Source organism: Scyliorhinus canicula, chromosome 16, assembly GCF_902713615.1.
Source record: "Scyliorhinus canicula chromosome 16, sScyCan1.1, whole genome shotgun sequence".
Classification (NCBI taxonomy): domain Eukaryota; kingdom Metazoa; phylum Chordata; class Chondrichthyes; order Carcharhiniformes; family Scyliorhinidae; genus Scyliorhinus; species Scyliorhinus canicula.
Genome location: NC_052161.1, coordinates 71,801,809 through 71,819,774, shown reverse-complemented (window position 1 = coordinate 71,819,774; position 17,966 = coordinate 71,801,809). Strand labels below are relative to the sequence as shown.

The window sequence follows — 17,966 nt, the reverse complement described above, 5'->3', positions numbered from 1 at the left end:
GTGCAGACTCGATGGGCCAAATGGCCTCCTTCCGCACTATAGGGATTCTATGGAACATAATCCACACTGAGGATTAAAATAAATATTTTGTGCTGAAATTATTAAACCTGTGCACAAAGTTAATAATACGTAAGAATGTTCTCCCAAGTGATCCACATCCCCAAATCCCCAGAAGCCTGCCAGCTTCCCTCTGGGGCCTGAAAGTTGAAGTCTGCCTTAGTCTCTAAGCCAGATAGTTCCCATCAGCTTCTGGATTGCCAAAAGGGAGGCAACAGAGATTGGCAATGTTCAGTTGTCAGAGTGGAAACCAGGTGCCAGTAAAGGCCACAGAACTCGGTGCCAGAGCTCATGTCATTTATAAACTTTATACAGTGGAATATTGTCTAAGATATCCAAGTTAACAGATGACATCTAATTGGTTCGCATAATTGGCCACTGAACTCAATGTCCTTACTGATCTACATCAGCTGCAAGCCTCCCCAAATGGAAACTTCAGCATTTGAAATGTTTTATAATTATGCATGTTCTTTCTGCACAAAACATTTGCTGACGATAAGTTCAGAAAATTAAATTCCGAAAGGTCGCAGAAAGCGATAGGGTGACATTTGAACACCATGCAATTCAGCATTTCAGATCTGTGTTCGTAGACTGGAGCTATGATAGAGGCTCCAACGTTCTTTCCATCTCATGACTGACCAGGAATCTCTCCCACTCTCACTGCCTACCGTATACTGGGGAAGATTTATAATTTGATACTCTTATTTCGCTGCGCTTTGAACGCACCATCTCTGGTGGGATTTGAACCTGCAGTTTCTGGCTCGGAGGCAGGGACTCTAAGCCCTGCCCCACAAGACCTCAAAGTAATTTGCATTTGCCAGTTTGCCGACATTATGATTTCTACCGGCTCAGGGCCAGTTAGCATTTTGCCACAAATTGGTGAGAATTTTGCCAAGAGGCAAACACCATTTTGCACACGACAACATCATTGCCATTAATAGCCATGCCCGAAAGTGGCGGTCTTCAGGGTTTCGGACCAGCCAGATCTATTCCTGGGGAGGAAGGCGGACGCCCTTGCCTTTGCCTCCCTGAGCGCCCGCCGTAGAATCCTGTTTGGCTGGCGGTCAGCAGCACCGCCCAGAGCTGCAGACTGGCTGTCCGACCTCTCGGAATCTCTCCAAATGGAGAAAATCAAATTCGCCATCCGAGGGTCAGACGACGGCTTCCACAGAATGTGGGAGCCATTCACGCAATTGTTCCGGGACCTGTTTGGGGCCAACGAACAAGCGGAACAATAGTCAGGTAGCCAAGAATCAGGGGAAAGTCGCCAAAGCATGAGAGTGAGAGATAGACCGGGAGAGGGGGTGGGGGGGGGGGGGGGGGGGGGGGGGACAGACAGCTAAACCTAAGGAGGAAAGAAAGGTGAATCACAGAAGGGGGGGGGGGGGGGGGGGGAGAGGCAAGAGACTGGGCACGAGAGAGGAGAACCAGGGAGGTGGGGGGAGACAGGGAAATGAGAGCCGGAAGGAAGGTACGGGATACAATAACGAACATGGCATCTCCAGGAGCAGGGAACGAGGAGAATAAAGACGAAAGACGGGAGGAACGGCGGAAGCGGAGGTGAGCGCGAGACGGCAGCGTGATCAGTCCAGGAGAAGCAAGCGACAACACCAACACCAAACCCATTCGAGTCTTGCCCACTATAGTTGTTTCTCCGGCACCCAAATGTATATTTACCTCCCCAGTCTCCACCCCACCCTCCCTCCCCCCTACCAACAGTCACCCACTTATGTGTTGTAAATAATTTTGCCAGGTGTACAGAGTTGCTGCTGTTGAGCTGGTGCACAATACCCTACCAGTTATTCTATTTTATTTTTTTATTTTTAAATTTATTTATTTTTTATTGCATATTTTTTTTATTATTTACTATTTTCTTTTCTTTGGTATGTTTGGGTGTGCCCTTCTCTTCTATATATGTGTCTGTCTCTTATCCTGTGTACATAACGGTAAATATACTTTGTTCAAAAACCCAATAAAAAAATCATTGCCATTAATATTCCTTGAGGCATAAAAAAATGTGCTATGTGTTCAGAGGGAGAAATAGCCTGAATGTAGACCCCAAAGTGGCAGGAATCAATATATGTATCAGGAATTATTAGTGGCAGCTGTCCCATGCCCGAGGATGACCTCGGGTCACAAGTTTCTGCCATGAGTCTCCACCTGACTGAACAGGTAAATTATTAACCTGCAGATCTTTGGGCACATACAACAGGGCGCCCCCCAAGGTAGTGGGATCCGGAGAGCAGGAATTGTCTCCTTTTCTTTCCATCTCTGCTGCATCGATAAGACATTGGGACTTACAGTGCAACGGACAAGTTGCTAGCATTTTGAACAACTGGTAGCAAGTTCCTCGTACTCAACGTATCAAAACTATATTGGGAGTAAAATATAATTCAGAATGAAAACTCAGCGAAATACAATAAGCCAGGTGTGTAACACTAGCAAAGGATGACAGTAAATCATGCATTTGTTTGATTCCTTATTCAAATTTTAATTGCACAATAGGCAAATTTATTGCACAAAATTACCAGCATATTTATTCTGCACTATAAATTATACAGGCACTAATCACCATCCTGAATAAATCAAAGTCATTGGGGAGCAACTGTGATGCAGACCAAGATAAACAGTACATGGAAAATATTAAAATGTTTTTCTTTTTTCTGAAGCTAATGCATAATTTGAAAGGATGATCAATTGAAAGCACAAACTGCCTTAATTGCTAAGACAAGGAGCTAGTTTCCGGAATGCTGGAATCACTTGCATTCTGTGGTTACTTTCAACTTATGCCTTTGCTTAGGAGTCTTGGCTGGACTCAAGACCGAGACACTTCCGGGAACGTAGGAACACTTGGTGCTGGTTGAACAGATTCACTGCTGAAAGTGAACGCAAAGAGGCTGGAACACCCATGGAGGTCGATGGGCAGTGCGTTAAGTTAGACTTTGGCAACTTCAAAGTGTGACTGGCAGCGAATCAGACAGACTCGGCAATCTTAAAACTGACCTCTTAAGAGGCTGGTAGACCAACGCAGTCCATGATCATCACTGATGGTCACTGTACAACTGACCTTAATAAGAAGAAAAGAACTGTGGCGACACGGTGGGTCTGTGGTTAGCCCTGCTGCCTCATGGTGTCGAGGACCCGGGTTCGATCCCGGACCCAGGCCCCTGTGGAGTTTGCACATTCTCCCAGTGTCTGCGGGGGTCTCACCTACACAACCCAAAGGTGTGCAGGGTATGTGGATTGGTCACGCTAAATTGCCCGCTGATTGGAAAAAAAATAATTGGGTGCTCGGAATTTATCTAAAAAAGATAATAACTGGGAGGAGTCGGACATTTTGCCATTCGCCCCCTCGAGCCTGCTCCCCCATTCAATACCACCATGGCTGATCCCCAACTTCAATTCCATTTTCCCAACCAATCTCCCCCAGAGCGTCATTTTAATATTGTAAAGCTTTCCCACGGCGCTTAACAAAGTGTTATCAAACAAAAGAGCTCAGGAGGAGTGATCAAAAGCTTGGTCAAAGATAGGTTTTAAGGAATGGAGGGCAGTCGCAGAAGATAGGGTTGAACGAGTTCATGGAGCGATTTGAACATACAGGGTATACCACAATGATGAGAACTTTAAATCGGAAACATGAGTGCAGAGAGCATCTCAGCAAGCACAGGGGTCACTGGCAAAGGCAATCTTTTTTTAAAATCTTTTTATTCTCCTTTTTCACATTTTCTCCCAAATTTACACCCACCAACAATAAACAATAAGTAGTAACAAATATAATGTCAATCCCCATATCGTGGAGATGCCGGCGTTGGACTGGGGTGAGCACAATAAGAAGTCTGACAACACCAGGTTAAAGTCCAACAGGTTTGTTTCAAACACTAGCTTTCGGAGCACTGCTCCTTCTTCAGGTGAATGAAGAGGTATGTTCCAGAAACATATATACAGACAAATTTAAAGGTGCCAGACAATGCTTAGAATGCGAGCATTTGCAGGTAATCAAGTCTTCCACAGACCCTAAGAGGCCAACAGCGAACCCAAGGAGACACCAATGAACCAGAACAGCAGACCGAGAGATCTGTGGTGCAGCAACCGAAGAGGAAAGAGTTGAATTAGACCCCTCTGGAAGGCCGCTGCCCGACTCGACATGTATGCTCAAGCCGTCAGGAATCGCGTCAATGCCAGATTCATCAGTCGCATTCACAAGACAGCCCCGAACGCCACCCAAGCACACGCAATGCCATCCGCGCTCTCGAGACCAACCGCAACATCGTCATCAAACCAGCAGACAAAGGAGGTGCCACCGTCATACAGAACAGAACGGACTACTGCAAAGAAGTATACCGACAACTCAACAACCAGGAACACTATAGACAGTTACCCGCAGATCCAACCAAGGAACACATCCGCCAACTCAACAGACTGATCAAGACCTTGGATCCAGACCTTCAGAACACCCTACGTGCTCTCATCCCACATACTCCCCACATTGGAGATCTCTACTGCCTCCCGAAAATACACAAGGTCAACACACCAGGCCGTTCTATCGTTTCAGGCAATTGGACCCTGTGTGAGAACCTCTCTGGCTCGTGACATTAATAAGTTCCATCCCACCATCAGACTCGCCATGGACTACTCTCCAAAATCAGTTGCATTCTTGGACACACTTATCTCCATCAAGGACGGTCGCCTCAGCATTTCGCTTTACCGCAAGCCCACGGATAACCTTACTTCTCCAGTTTCCACCCTAAACACATTAAAGAAGCCATCCCCTATGGACAAGCCCTCTGTAGACACAAGATCTGCTCAGACGAGGAGGAGTGGAACAGATATCTACAGACGCTGAAAGATGCCCTCATACGAACGGGATATGGAGCTCGACTCATCGATCGACAGTTCCAATGCGCCACAGCAAAAAACCGCACTGATCTCCTCAGAAGACAAACACGGGACACAACCGACAGACTTCCCGGAGGGGAGAAACTACGACATCTTCTTCGCAGCCTTCAACACATCACTGATGATGATGAACATCTTGCCACGGTCATCCCCACACCCCCACTACTGGCCTTCAAGCAACCACGTAACCTCAAACAAACCATTGTTTGCAACAAACTACCCAGCCTTCAGAACAGCGATCACAACACCACACAACGCTGCCATGGCAATCTCTGCAAGACGTGCCAGATCATCGACATGGGTACCACCATTACACGTGAGAACACCACCCACCAGGTACATGGTACATACTCGTGCGACTCGGCCAATGTTGTCTCCCTCATACGCTGCAGGAAAGGATGTCCCAAAGTGTGGTACATTGGCGAGATCATGCAGACGCTGCAACAACAAATGAACGTACACCGTGCGACAATCACCAGGCAGGAATGTTCCCTTCTAGTCGGGGAACATTTCAGCAGTCAAAGGCTTTCAGCCTCTGATCTCCGGGTAAGTGTTCACCAAGGCGGCCTTCAGGACACGCGACAACGCAGAATCGCTGAGCAGAAACTTATAGCTAAGTTCCACACGCATGAGTACAGCCTCAACCGGGACTTTGGATTCATGTCGCATTACATTAATCCCCACCATCTGGCCTGGGCTTGTGAAATCCTACCAACTGTCCTGGCTAGAGACAATTCACACCTCTTTCACCTGGGGTTACCCCTATCTCTGGATCTGTAAAGACTTGATTACCTGCAAATGCTCGCATTCTAAGCATTGTCTGGCATCTTTGAATTTGTCTATATATATGTTTCTGGAACATACCTCTTCATTCACCCGAGGAAGGAGCAGTGATCCGCAACCTAGTGTTTGAAACAAACCTGTTGGACTTTAACCTGGTGTTGTAAGACTTCTTACTGTGCAATCCCCATATCAACAATAACAATCCCATCCTCCCACTAACCCCCAAACAAAATAACAAAAAGGAATCAGTAATCACCCATTGTCACCATTAACACATACAGTCCCCCTCCCCAACCCTCCCAACCATCTCCCCCTAATGTTTGATGTAATCCAATTCTTGAAAGTGCATAATGATTAGTGCCCATGAATTGTAGAACCCCTCCATCCTTCCCCTCAGTTCAAACTTAACCTTAGTGCGCATTGTGGAATTCACTACCCCAGAATGCGGTGGACGCCAGGACATTGAGTAAATTTAAGGAGGAGATGGACTTTTAATCAGTAATGGGTTTAAAGGGTTATGGAGGAGCAGGAAAGTGGAGTTGAGGCTGAGAGATCAGCCATGATGGTATTGAATGGCGGAGCGAGCTCGAGGGGCTGAATTGCCCACTCCTGCTCCCAGTTCTTATGTTCTTCTCATGTGATTTGCTGTCAGCATAAGCATAGGGCATTCAGCTGACCACCATATAAGCTCAACACACTGAAGCTAAAGGCATAAAGGTACAGTTGAAACGTGCATGAACCATTTTGTGCAGAGCATGCTTAATAACTGTTTCAATGCTTTATGTATATCAGTTGCAGACTTATGGAGCATCATTTAACAGCATTTTCTTTCCATACATGCAATATGCAGACAGGCAGCCCACACGAAAGGGTGATTTTTTTTGAGTGTAAACAATGCAGGACCAATTGTTTCCTTTCTGTAGGGATGTAATCAGTATGGCCTCAGAGGAGAAACGTGGTGTGCGCTTCATCCAAAATCACACAACCGCCCATACACACAATTTGCTTACAAAATGGGGTGAAGTCTGATATTTCACAATGCATTCAAAAAGCTCTGTGTGTTTAACCTTGCACCATATTTGTGAAATGCTGCGATAAATTTCACAAACCTTTGAGGCAATAAACCATACATCAACAGTTGAAGCAATCTGGCAAAGTGGCCAAGGTTATAGTTCTATAATTGGCCTAAGAGGAGGGATGTGGAAATCATTACACGGGTGTAATATTGTTAATGCACCTACCATGCATCAATGGCTTCGTTGGATGGTCCAGAGGCCAGTGAAGCAGAGCAAACATGCAACGTTTTTAGGTTCAATCCTAAGGCAACTACATACTTAGTAGTATCAGTGACTCTTCCCCCCCACCCCTCCCCCCCCCCGAAGGTAGAGAGGTGGCTAACGTGGCACCCAAGTGTGGACTGCTGGAATGGTAGGGTTATGGGGATAGTAGGTGTAAAAGGATTTAAGTATCCAATTGCCCATGATCGTATTAAATGGCGGAGTAGGCCCGAAGGGCTGAATGGCCTACTCCAGTTCCTATTCACATGACAGTACAGCTGTGATACCCTTACAGTGAAATAGTCAGGGTTCTTGCGGAGGGAGTGTTATACGTGTAGAAATATACCCCAGCAAAGAGCTCACGAGAGGTGGCGAAGGAACGCTCAAATAAGGATACAAAAAAACCCAAACACCAACATGGAAATGTCACTGACAGTACAACTAATTAAAGAAAATTTCAAGCTTTAGATGAATGGAGCATAAGCTCAGTAATCCTACACTGCCATCATGTAGCCACTAAACAGAGCTAAACCAAAGGACGTGGAAACATGCAAACTGCACTGTGAAAAAAGACCAAAGTCCACCACGCTCACCTGCTAACGTCATGCCACTCGAACAATACTACATTAATGGCATTGTTGACTAATCAAAGTGGTCAAACCTGATCTGCGAGTCCAGAATAGACTCCGGTGTGAGGTAAGGAAAAGCTCCAGTGATGGAACATATTGGGAAAATCGCATGACCGACCATACACACCATTTGCTTATAAAATAGGGTCAAAAATCACCCTGTGATAACCCTCAAGAGGATCGCAGGGGATCGCTGATTGATCTCCCCATGGGCATTGTAGAATACCAGTTCCCTTGGTCAGCAGGCAGAGATCTCTCCAGTTGAGGTTCGTTAGCGAGACCTTTAAATGTCGATCCCAGACCCAAACCGGGAATTCCCAGTAGTCCTGGGCCGGGACATTTGCTTTGTGTGCCGTGGGAGCGACTTTATTTTCAGTTTAAAATAAACCAGTTGGCCTTTCACTCTGCAACTTCTGGAATTATTACACGTATCAAATTATTCGGCAGATTGTGGGCGCGATTCAGCAGACTTAAAACAAAGTCCGCTGTCGGGTGCGTTTAGCGTGGTGCTTCTTGGTGGCAACAGCGCCAAGGAACACCTCACTATTCAACGGCACTTTGCCGGTTTTGTTTTGCCCGGTGGGGTTTCTCCTCGCTGAGGCTGGACGTACAGCGATTTCCTGTTGGCGAGCTAATCTCGCCAGGAGGAACGGCTGCTCTTATACCGGGGTAACACTGACAGAATACCAGGCAGCACAGCCAGGGTGCCAGGCTGGCAGTGCCAGGATAAGTGCCAGGGTACTGCCCTGCCCTGTCCCTGACCGGGGGTCTCCAATAGCCTGCAAGCCCCCCTTGAGGTGCCGTTACACCTGGTCCACATTTTTGTGGACCAGTACTAAACAGCGCCTGGTCGAGGTCTCCCAGGTGCAGTCGCTGAGTCCCGGGCACCAGGTGAAAACAGTGGGTGGATATTCAAATGAGCCTAATAGCTAATTTAAATATGATGATTTGGATCACGTGAGATCACGTGAGATTTGGCCCAGTGAGAGCGAGATCCAGGTTGTGTCGGGTTGAGCGAGTCAGGTGATCCGCGATTGGCCCTGTGCCCGGTGTGGTGCCCGATTTGGGGCTCCCGCATAATTCACCCTCGCGCCCGGATCCGCGCCGGGCGTAACAGGGTCATTGAACCGCACCTTGCATCCCAAAGTGATATTTACTGAAAGAAACTGGAGGATTTGCAGGTGAATGAATCAAAATTGATTATTTTCACCATCTCCCCACCTCAGACTTCACAATATTATGAACACAGATTCGATTTTAATTCATTCCAGCTTCAAGTGCGGCGGTGTCCTCTGGTACTGAACAAGATGAAATAGCTTATCATGATTTACTTCATCAAACACAGCTATCGACTCCCCAACCCACTGACTAAGGGTTCAATGTTTGGAGCACAGTCAGGATCACCGAACAAACCTGACAGAATAGCGGATGCCTGGCAGCAATTACAAGGCACTAAATCCATTTGAGGTGTTCAAATAATGTCACAAACCCCTAGAGAGAAACTCAAGGAATTAGAACAAACCTACGACTGAATAACAGGCTAGAAATGCTTTTAATAAGATTTGTAAGGTTTCAATTTAATGTGATGCTTCTGATTCATTGTTGGCTTGGTTCTCCTGCCTCACAATCCAACAGAGGAGACGTCAGGATAATTATTATTTTCACATCGAAATATTCTGCAACTGGATTCAGCAACATTGGAAAGAGATGCAATTATATAGCACCTCCTGTGACCTCAGGGTGTCACAAGAGTGCTTTGCGGCCACAGAGGTCTTTTTGGAGTGTCGTAATGCAGGAATCACGGCCGCCAATTTGAGCATGGCAAGATCCCACAAACAGCAAAGTGATAACGACCAGATCATTTTTTTTGAATGCCGTTGGTCGCAGTGTAAATGTTGGGCGGTGCACCGGGAAAACATCCCTGCTCTTCTTTGCAATTACGCTGTGGGATCTTTAAACATTCACCTGAAAAAGCAGCTGGGGACTTGGTTTAATGTCTCACCTCGAAAGACGGCACCTCCGACAGTGCAGCTAAGTGTGGATACAAATTCCTGCATTGGGGCTCGAGTCCTATGAGCATCTGAATCAGGAGTGATAGAATAATCACCAAGCTGAGGCCGATGCCACTGACACAAGAGGAATGATAATACGTGCATAAAGAGAGTCGTGTTGAGGCAATGACTGAAGCAATTAGAATGGCCTTTTCTCTCTGTATTCACTGTGAAGAATAGATTGTGTGCAGACTCCCTGATGCCACAGTAAGTGTATCCAGTTAGGTAGCTCTACTACCCAAACGTGCATGGTCGATCTCAGGCCGGGATGGCTGACAAGACAGGACTAAGGGTCTGCCGCTCCAAATTCCATGCCCAATGACCCTTGCCGGATGCGCAAGCCTGTGGATGCCCAGGTGAGAATGGAGCCAAGCTGTGGCGCCTCCTCTGCAGTCGAATAGTCAGATTGACTCCACCACTAATAATTGGGCTGAGTTACCACAAAACCCCTTCTTGCACTAAAACCGTCCAGCAAGGAGAGAACAGGAGAGGATGGGGTGCGGAAGCTCCAAATGGTGTTGTACAGCACAGTGAAGCTCAGTGCTGGGCTAATTAGTAATTAACAGCGTGATCAGTTCAAATTTGTTGCCCAATGCATAGATCACAAATATCTAAGACATGAATTATCGTAGGCAGGGAAAAAAAGTCACGATCATAACAGAAAGAGAACTATCATTATCTACACAGCCTGTTTTGATCAACATGAACCCAATTCAACTCTGCTTGTTGTTGGAAAGTGCAAGTGTTGCTCTGGCTCCAACTCATGTTTCCATTTGATCATTAACAGTGCGATTAGGTCATGAATACAAACCAGCACTGATAACACTAAGTGTCTTATCACAGACGCCGAAATAAACCGAATGAAATGGTAACACATTTTATAAATCTGATAGCACGAGGCAAATTGAAATGTTTAAGGAAGTGTTTGCCTGTCCATTTTAAACAGTTAACCAGAGGCAGCAGAAAGCGTATTTACAGACACACCAGACAATCTATAGCAGACTCCATTTCAAAAGGTGGTGTCAGATAACAGGAGGTTTCATTTTTTAGCAAAAACTACTTTTTAAAGCTTAATTAAAATGACGTGTTTACAGTGATAGCACCAATATATAAACCATCGTTGCTGATGAAGGCATTTAAGCGGAGGGAGAGCATTTTAACTGAAGCACAACAGTGAGATTTATCTCTATAAAGTCATATCCATTTTACAATCCTGGCCAGAGAATACATTTCAAATAATGGAATATCAGGAATGCACTTCAAGTTTATGTAGTTTTGGCTCTTTGCCAGGGAAGAACATGCAGGTTAGCCCACCTCCCAGCATCTGTTCCGATCTGTGTAGGCATCTGCAGACAGTGCGTGATCCATTCCTAAGCATTGTGTCACATTTCTGGCATTAATTTGAGGCCATGTACTGTACTGGCTAATTGTAATTACTACCAACGCTCAATATTGTTAAAAGGCTCAACAACAGCAAAACTATTGGAGATATAGTGAAGAAAACTACAGTGTAACACTGGAGGTTGGGGGCACAGTGTAAACACTGAGGGGTCACAGTGTAAACACTGAGGGGGCACATCGTAAACACTGAGGGGGCACAGCGTAAACACTGAGGTGGCACAGAGTAAACACTGAGGGGGCACAGCGTAAACATGAGGGGGCACAGCGTAAACACTGAGGGGTCACAGTGTAAACACAGAGCGGGCACAGTGTAGACACTGAGGGGCACAGCGTAAACACTGAGGGGGCACAGAGTAAACACTGAGGGGCACAGAATAAACACTGAGGGGCACAGCGTAAACACTGAGGGGGCACAGCGTAAACACTGAGGGGTCACAGTGTAAACACAGAGCGGGCACAGTGTAGACACTGAGGGGCACAGCGTAAACACTGAGGGGGCACAGAGTAAACACTGAGGGGGCACAGAGTAAACACTGAGGGGCACAGCGTAAACACAGAGGGGCACAGCGTAAACACAGAGGGGGCACAGAGTAAACACTGAGGGGGCACAGAGTAAACACTGAGGGGGCACAGAGTAAACACTGAGGGGGCACAGCGTAAACACTGAGGGGGCACAGCGTAAACACTGAGGGGGCACAGAGTAAACACTGAGGGGGCACAGCATAAACACTGAGGGGGCACAGCGTAAACACTGAGGGGGCACACTCTAAACACTAAAGGATACAGTGTAAATATTGAGGGGGCACAGAGTAAACACTGAGGGGGCACAGAGTAAACACTGAGGGGGCACAGCGTAAACACTGAGGGGGCACAGCGTAAACACTGAAGGGGCACAGAGTAAACACTGAGGGGGCACAGAGTAAACACTGAGGGGGCACAGAGTAAACACTGAGGGGACACAGCGTAAACACTGAGGGGGCACAGCATAAACACTGAGGGGGCACAGAGTAAACACTGAGGGGGCACAGAGTAAACACTGAGGGGGCACAGCGTAAACACTGAGGGGACACAGCGTAAACACTGAGGGGGCACAGCGTAAACACTGAGGGGGCACAGCGTAAACACTGAGGGGACACAGCGTAAACACTGAAGGGGCACAGCATAAATACTGAGGGGGCACAGCGTAAACACTGAAGGGGCACAGCATAAACACTGAGGGGGCACAGCGTAAACACTGAGGGGCACAGCGTAAACACAGAGGGGCACAGCGTAAACACTGAGGGGGGCACAGAGTAAACACTGAAGGGGCACAGCGTAAACACTGAAGGGGCACAGCGTAAACACTGAAGGGGCACAGCGTAAACACTGAGGGGGCACAGCGTAAACACTGAGGGGGCACAGCGTAAACACTGAGGGGGCACAGCGTAAACACTGAGGGGGCACAGCGTAAACACTGAAGGGGCACAGAGTAAACACTGAGGGGGCACAGAGTAAACACTGAGGGGGCACAGCGTAAACACTGAAGGGGCACAGAGTAAACACTGAAGGGGCACAGCGTAAACACTGAGGGGGCACAGCGTAAACACTGAGGGGGCACAGCATAAACACTGAGGGGGCACAGCGTAAACACTGAAGGGGCACAGAGTAAACACTGAAGGGGCACAGCGTAAACACTGAGGGGGCACAGCGTAAACACTGAGGGGGCACACTCTAAACACTAAAGGATACAGTGTAAATATTGAGGGGGCACAGAGTAAACACTGGGGTTTGGGGGTAAATGTTTCTCAACATTTTGATCAATTTAACATCGTCAGAGCCCAGTTCTTGTACTTTTTCTGCTGTCACAAGTTGCAGGTACATTGGCTATTTCAAGAATAATCTCATTCGCTTCCTGATGGAGTCCCAATCCCTCCCTCAAGAAACACTCCCTCCACCAGGAGTCCACTCCCTTCGCCAGGAGACATTCCCTCCACCAGGATTCCCACTCTCTTTCCTCAGGATGCACTCCCCCCCCCCCCCCCCCCCCCCAAACGAGGACACTCCCTTTGCCCATTGCCCAGGTGATAATCCCTCCACTAACCACTCCCTTCCATCCGCAGCAATTATATGTTTCTGGGTGGATGTCCTGGGTATTTAATCAGTGCTTGGCTTTCACTGTTAACTGTCATAGTTGTACTGTCATTACAGGCTCTACACTCCAGAAACATTAAAAAAAATTTTTTTTCGAGTACCCAGTTCATTTTTTTTCCAATTAAGGGGCAATTTAGCATTGCCAATCCACCTACTCTGCACATCTTTTTTTTGGGTTGTGGGGGCGAAACCCACGCAAACACAGGGAGAACGAGCAAACTCTACTCAGACAGTGACCCAGAGCCGGGATCGAACCTGGGACCTCAGCGCCGTGAGGCAGCAATGCTAACCGCTGTGCCGCCCTGACACACAAGAAACATGAAGGAAACACATTGGAGCATAAACATTTCTACTGGATTCTAAATACGGAGTGCGCTCAGGTTTCAATAGCCGCAGCGTTCATTTTTGAAAGCAAGAGGCTTGTTTGATTAAATTACCTTGAAGGCAAATTTCCTGAAGTGGAATGAGAGAGGCAGAGAGGAACAAACAAACAACAGTAGTTGATTTGGGAATTTGTGTTTTTTTTTTGTAATTCATTCTTGGGGTGTGAGCGTCCCTGGCTAGGTCAACATTTATTGCCCATCCCTAACTGCCCTCGAGAAGGTGGTGATGAGCTGCTGTCTTGAACTGCTGCAGTCCATGTGTCGCAGGTACACCCACAATGCTGTTAGGGAGGGAATTCCAGGATTTTGACCCAGTGACAGTGAAGGAACGGCCGATATATTTCCAAGTCAGGATGGTGAGTGACTTGAGTCATTGGACTCGAAACGTTAGCTCTTTTCTCTCCCTACAGATGCTGCCAGACTTGCTGAGATTTTCCAGCGTTTTCTCTTTCGTGGTGAGTGACTTGGAGGGGACCTTGCATGTGGTGGCGTTTCTATGCCTCCTTTGTCCTTGTTCTTCTAGATGGTGTGGAAGGTGCTGTCGAAGGCGCCTTTGTGAGTTTCTGCAGTGCATCGTGTAGAAGATACACGGGCTATTGCTGTGCATCAGTGGAGGAAAGTGAATGTTGAAGGTGGTGGAAAGGGTCCCAATCAAGCAGGCTGCTTTGTCCTGGATGGTGTTGAGCTCCAGGAGGGTTGTTAGAGCTGAACTCATCCAGGCAAGTGGAGAGTATTCCAGCATTCTGTTGCACAAGGGTTTGGGGAACTATGTGACATTGTTAATATATGGATGGTAAAGTTATAATAAATCATTCGACGCATTCAGAGGAAGAATCAGAAGGTTCCTTATTATTAACTGACCTATTCATTGTTAAAACTGTTTGCCGTTGAGAAATTACCCACATTAAGAATATCATCTCAGTTGTACCATAGTAACTTGTATTTTTTCATTCCAACCAATTTCATCTCGAACATTGAACATACAGTGCAGGAGGCCATTCAGCCCATCGAGTCTGCACCGACCCACTTAAGCCCTCACTTCCACCCTATCCCTGTAACCCAATAACCCCATCCAACCTTTTTGGACACCAAGGGCAATTTAGCATGGCCAATCTGCCTACCCTGCACGTCTTTGGACTACCCGGAGGAAACCCACACAGACATGGGGAGAACGTGCAGAGTCGGCACAGACAGTGACCCAGCGGGGAATCGAACCTGGGACCCTGGTGCTGTGAAGCCACAGTGCTAGCCACTTGTGCTGCCCGGTAGTCCATCCTCATTGTTTAACTGTCACCCATTCCTCATCTCTTTAATTATACCTGTGCTTAAAAGAGGATTGATTACATAAATATATATAATATATAAATAAAATATATATATATATCTTTTACATTTTTCCAATTAAGGGGCAATTTAGCGTGGCCAGTTCACCCTACCTCCACCTTGTGGGGGTGAGATGCTCACAAACACAGGGAGAATGTGCAAACCCCGCACGGACAATGACCCGGGTCAGCTGGTGGGACAATCATTTGCAGTGTAAAGCCCGTGGGGCATCGTTAAGTGCCCTAATTAACGTTAGAGGCTGGGAAACATCCAGGGATTCCCGCTCGTTACCACACTTAGAACGATTGTGGTTCGATCGTGCCCTAAATGTTATGGAATAAATTCAAACTGAAGTCAGAGTTTCATTGTTGCTGATGCAAACTATCAAATGCTCCCATATTCAGTTGTAGTCAGAAGCACTCAGCATTATCCCCATTTCTGTGTGGGTTTCACCCCCACAACTCAAAAAGGTGTGCAGGGTAGGTGAATTGGCCACGCTAAATTGCCCCTTAATTGGAATTGGGTACTCTTCAAAAACAAAAGAAGCACTCAGCACTAACTGGCTTTTTAAAAAGGGTAAATTTCCACCGGTAAATAGTGTGATGCCGAGCATGTGACGTGGAGTGCAACATCTGGCGTGTAATGTTGGTGTAACAGTGTACCCGTTTCAGAACAGTAGATAGATAAATGTAGTTAGATACCGAAATAGACAGATGGACAGATAGATATTAATGGGCGCTTGAGTGCAAGTTATAAGACTGGAAAATAAATGTGGAAACCATGTGACATTGTAAGCTACAAGAATGAAGATTGGGACGTTAACAATTAGCCAACCATGCCGGAGGTCAGGTTACGGACGTCAACTGGTGCCCTGTTATTTATCTATTATTCCTATAATGTATACTGTGAATGCAATTTTACATTACTACAATGAAGTGTTTTTGGTACAGTGCCAGGATTTGCGAATATTTTACAATGTCAGTGTAATGCAAAACAACACTCATCATGTTATGCGATTACTACATTAGAAAGGAATCCAGCAGAGTTAGGAAAATTCCATTTACTATATATACACATATAGAGAATCATACATCTATTAAAGTAGAGTAGCTTATTAAACCTATTAATTACCCACTGGAAATTAGATATACTTTGAATAATGTACCATTTTAATTGACGTTAATAATTCTACCAATGGCTATTTGTATAATGTGGTCATAAACACATTATCTGAACAAATGAGTCAGCCCATTGTGTACTTTTCCACTCAGTCTGCCCAGAATGGGCAGCTAACTCGATGCTTTATGTTTTATATTTTTTAAACTTGCCATTCACTTTACCATAGGACAAAAATTCAAGTGGAGAAAAATAAGCCAGTTTGAATTTAGAGTTACATTGGCCGATAACGATCTGCACAGAAACAGAGTAATTTGATAAGCTAATGGCAGCTGCAGCAGAGGGAGAATTCCACAGCACAACAGTTCAAGGTTAATATTTCCAAATAAAGGAAACACAGCCAATATTGCCAACTGCATTTTGTCAGTTTTACTCGTTGCTGGTGCCAGTCCAACAAAATGTGACTTTTCAGCAAAAAATACCTGCTCGACATCAACAACCCAGCCCTTCTCAAGACTGATATCATGTTTACTTTGGTGTTATAAAAGCTGTAAAATGCTGTAATCTCCAAATTAGATTTGACCAGCTTCCTCCATTTAATTAAACCAGAACGCCTACTCGTCCCATCTTTCCTGCCTCTTAGGTAAAATGGTTCACCAGCACGTCACCACGGTAATACCTGAAATGATTGGGACAGTTTCTCCTTCAAACGATGAAAGCTTCGGGCTAATCCAAGAATTTGGTTACTTTGCGTCTGATGTCCAGGTTGGAAAGCAGGAAAGGCTAATTCCCAGTTTTCCGCTTTTCCATCACCACCATCTAATTCAACCCTCCAAACCCGTGGACTTCTTTTCCTTTACTTCACTATTGGCAGCCATACCTTCACTTTCCTTGGTCCTAACGAAGCTCTGGCATTTTCTCTCCAAACCTCTCCACCTCTCAACGATGCTCCTTAAAACCCTACTTCCTTGACTGAGCTTTTGATCATCTGATTCAATGGTTCCTTCTTTGGCTTAGTGCCAATTTGTGTCCACTTATGTTCCTGAGAAGCCATTTGCTACGTTTTACTGCATTAACAGATGCTAAATAAATACTAACAGTTGCCGGTGGGGGGGAAGGGGTGAACTAAATGCAATATTGCATAAAAAGCATTGTACACACCCAAGATTTCAAATGCCTACTGAGTGTTACAAATATTCAGCACCTCAGGCTGTCCCACTTTGACATTCCAAATATAGTTTGGGAACTTATTTTTTACTAATTGATTTCTGCACAGGAAAGTTAAGGGGCTGGATTCTCCGTCGGTGGGATCCTCCGTTTCATCAGCAGCGCACTCATGCCCGCAAATTTCCTGATGGCGTGGGGGTGCCCACGTTGGCCCGCTGCCGGGACGGCGAATCCCGCCCACAGAATTTTGTTGACCTAAATATGCAGTTTCAACAATCGACCTTACATCCTTACATTTCCTTCTATTGTACATATTACAACTTTTCCAAATGATAATGCAAGAAAGAGTGTCAGGTATCGGCTTGGCTTATAGCAAACCACCATTGGTTTGGCTTGTAGGTTATATGGTGAACTAGAAGCTTTTAAAATGTAATATATAAAGAGAGGGGTTTTCAACCCTGTAACCTTTACGCTAGATTTACAGGACAAGTTAATTATGGGTGTGAGGTGCTCTCGTATTCACACTAATTCTAAACTTGTGTAGGGCAAACTGAGTCTGAAACAAGTCTCACTTCACTCTGTCTCAGTGTCAGGTTGGGCTGGATTCACGCTGCATTCACAATCTAACACCGAACATCAGAACAAAGCAAAACCAGGCTGCAGCGATACAGTTGCTTTTGTTCAATGTTCAATCACAAAACATTTTGTACCAGAAAATAATTCTAACTTTTTTTGTTTTTCAACTAACAATTT

At 46.0% G+C, this 17,966-nt stretch overlaps 1 protein-coding gene across 2 annotated transcripts in view; it reads right to left on the bottom strand.

The window, feature by feature from the left end:
* The window catches only part of arid5b (AT-rich interaction domain 5B), a 163,397-nt gene that overhangs the window by 89,995 nt on the left and 55,436 nt on the right, over positions 1-17,966 (bottom strand). The window lies entirely within an intron of this gene.